This window comes from Penaeus chinensis, chromosome 2 (assembly GCF_019202785.1).
Source record: "Penaeus chinensis breed Huanghai No. 1 chromosome 2, ASM1920278v2, whole genome shotgun sequence".
NCBI classification, from domain to species: domain Eukaryota; kingdom Metazoa; phylum Arthropoda; class Malacostraca; order Decapoda; family Penaeidae; genus Penaeus; species Penaeus chinensis.
This window is the reverse complement of record NC_061820.1, coordinates 38,151,421-38,155,567: the sequence shown is the minus strand read 5'-3', so window position 1 is coordinate 38,155,567 and position 4,147 is coordinate 38,151,421.

Below are 4,147 nucleotides of genomic sequence, written 5' to 3'. Positions count from 1 at the left end.
ATTTGATTTTTTAGAAATAAAAACAAAGGATAGATGTCTCCACCAAAAGTCGACGATGAAATATAAACTTGACTTTTTGACAGCATGTCAATATATATTTATCTATATATATACACACACACATTTATATGTATATATATATATATATATATATATATACACACATAGAGAGAGAGAGATGAATATACATATATACACACATATGTATATATACATACATACATATATATATATATATATATATATATATTTATATATGTAAGTATATATATGTGTGTGTGTGCGAGCTTGTATGTATAATACATACATATATATATATATATATATATATATAGATATATATATGTATGTGTGTGTATATATATAAATATATATATATATGTGTATGTATATATAAATATATATATATATATATATATATATATATATATATATATATAGATTACACACACACACATATATATTTTTATACGTATGTATATATATATATATAATATATATATATATATATATATATATATATATATATATATTACACACACACATATATATATATATATATGTATATATAAAAATATATATGTGTGTGTGTAATATATATATATATATATATATATTTATATATATATATATATATATATATATATATACATACGTATAAAAATATATGTGTGTGTGTGTAATCTATATATATATATATATATATATATATATATATATATATATATATATATACATACATACATATACACACACATTTACTACAAACCCACACACACATATATATATATATATATATATATATATATATATACATATACATCTATATACATACCCATGTATGTAAACGGATGGGTGCTCAGGGTGATGTGAAGCGATGGTGTGATTGCCTAGACAGTTTTAAGTGCTTAGCATACCTTCTCGCTTACAACTGTCACCGCTGGTGCGAAAAGGGAGCAGATCTGCATAAATCTCCCCTGCTAGCTCGTAGTCTCTCCATCAAGACTTCTGCAGTGCCTTCTCGTTGCCACCCATGGAAAATAGGTACCTAGGCTGGGCTGTGGAGGCTCTAGGAGTAGCAGGAGGCCCTAATGGTAAGGAGTCATGGCCCACCAGTGTGTGAACACGCCTTTGGGTTAATGGGTGGCTCTGGGGAAGCAGGCTGATGCTGGCATTGAGAATACCCTCCTTTTCTGGGACTTTGCTAGGTCCCAGAAACTGAGGTTTTCTAGCTCTTGGTATCTGACCCGCATAATTGGACTTGGCATAGTGATATGGGTAACGTGGCCAAGGAGATAGACCACATCCTCGTTAGCACTCGTTGGAGGATCCTCCAGAACTGCAGGGTGTATGGGCGCCCTGAGTTCTGCGGAGCTGATCATAGATTAATTGTCACTACTCTCTGGGTTCACTTCAGAACCCCCCAACGTTCCAATAACTACCCTCGAGTGTTTCATGTGGAAGGAGGGGGAATGTGCATGGAGTTTGCTGGAACTATCTCTGGTCGTTTCACAGCACTCGGGGGCCTGGTAGACCCTGGTCTTCCGTGGGACACCTTCAAGGGTGAAATGCTTGATGCAGCCCAAGAATTGATTGCCCAAGAGCAGGAGACACTGGAAGCCACAGATGCTTGTTGCATGGCTCGAGTGTCGGGATCGCGACTTGCATCGTTTCCTGGTGTGCAGGACAAGGTCACTGCTGAAAAAAGACAAGGAACAGTTTATCAGGAATCTTGCAGAGGAGGTCGAAAGACATTTCCTAGTAAATGACCTTTGTCCTGCCTACTAAGTCCTGAGAAAGCTGAACTCCGCTAGGCAAGTGGTCAGATAATCTCTGATCCTGGTGGGTGCGGGTGTGTTGGGCTGAGTATTTCGAGCAGCTGTACCAGGTTGATCCACCAACCATTAACTTGGATTCGGGTAGTGTTGAGATTCCTTTGCCAGACCACCCATCAGTGAGGATCCAAGCTGAAGAGTGGTAAAGCAGCAGTTGTCTGCAGCATCCTAGCTGAACTGTTAAATGCTGGTGAAGAACCTATGGCATGGGGCTTGCATGCTGTCCTATCTGCCATCTGGTAGACTGGTTGAACTGCAGCAACCACTGAGACATTACACTGCTTAGTATACTGGGCAAAGTTCTCGCTCACATCCTTCTGAGACGTATCAGAGACTACCTGCTGGGGCACCAGAAGCTGGAGCAATCTGGATTCACTCCTGGTAAGACCACAATAGACCATATCCTGGTGATTTGAGTCATTGTAGAGCACCGACATGAGTTCGGACGTGGACTGCTTGCAACTTACATCGACTTCAAAAAGGTGTTTGATATATGCATCGTGAATCACTCAGGGAGAGGTTTCCTGGAACAAGACCAAGATTCAGGACTTAAGGGGCCTGCTAGGAGATCCTGTTCAGTTGGTATGTGCTTGCGAGGTCACAGAGAGCTTTATATACATTGGTAGTACAGTTCATGACTTTGGGCTGTCAGAGCAGGAAGTCAGCAGACTGGTAGCAGGGGTCATGAAATCTCTCAACAAGAGTGTTTGGAGGTGCCGATACCTCTGCAGAGGGACCAAACTACATGCCTTCTAGGTCCTGATACTGTCAGTTTTACTCTACGGTCGTGAAACCTGGACGCTATCTTGTGTTTTGGAATATCGTCTTGATGCTTTTTGTAACAGGTTCTTGTGCCAGATCATGGAGTACAGTTGGTGGGACCACGTGTCCAACCAACAGTTGCACTGTAAGATTGGTAAAGGACCTGTTACTTGTACAATCCGCGATCGCCTACTCAGGCTGAACGGCCACCTGGCTCGGTTCCCACAGGATCATCCTGCCCACCAGGTTGTCTCTGTTTAAGACAACCCTGGTTGCAGGAAGCCTGTGGGGTAACCTAGGAAGTCGTGACGTATGCAGATCAATCAAACCTGTCGTGAAGAGCTAGAGATGGGCCGGGCCCCTGCCTGGCGGCTCGCCATGAGGGACCCTCGAAGGTGGAAACGAAGGAGGATGCGGCTATACACCTCCGCCGGCGTTAGCTCCCTTATAATGTTTTATGTATCTATATACATGTATATGTATGTGTATATATATTTATATGTGTATATCTATATCTACATATATATGTATGTATATATATTTATATATGCGTATATATATCTACATGTATGTATGTATATATAAATGTATATACATGTACATATATAAATGAGTGTTTGTGTATGTGTATATATTTATACATATGCATATATATACACAAATATTATATATGTATATATGTGTGCGTGTGTGTAATATATAAATATATACATGTATCATACACACAAACTGAAATTAAACTGCCTGTCTAACACTCGTACAATTGTTTCTTACTTACTGAGGCAAAGTCTATTTAAAGTAGAGATTGTAACAATATCAATGACTTAACATGTACAGTAGTTTATGTTCGTTTAAGGTTAGGCTTGGCTGGTTTATAGATTAGTAGGGGTCAGCCTAACTGGAAGGCGTACCAATTGTCTTGCATATATTAATATTCCCAATGACCTTCCAAGATATGGGCGTCTGGCGCACAATTGATGCTGGGTGTAGTCAGGAAGGCCACCTGAATGGCACCCCCCCCCCCCAAAAAAAAAAAAAAAAAAAAAATGGCCAGGTTATTCTGAGAACATGTCATTTGTAATTACCTCAGGTTTGATACTACCAGTCCCCAAACACGTACCATGCATCAGTCAGACATTTTGGATGGGGGGACGTGGCTTCATGAAAATGGGAAATTGATTGCAAAATGTTAAGTACATGTCCAAGTATCAAAAACAATCAACAAACGGATAGCAAAATACCTTGTACCACATTTGTGTGGTGCGGTACCCTTGCCAAACACCCCATTAGTATCCCACCCAAAAACACACTAAAAGTTTTAACCCTATAAGTTAATCGCTCGAAAGGCTGTCGAAGCTGCAGCGATAAAACTTTCCTACAATATTATTTCATAAAAAAAATGTATATATATATGCTAATATATATGTGTATATATTTCGATATGTATTCATATATGTATATGTCGAAGCCGGAGAGAGAAAACTTTCCTACAATACGTATAAAAAAAATATTTATGCTAATATATATGTATACATATTTAGATATATAGA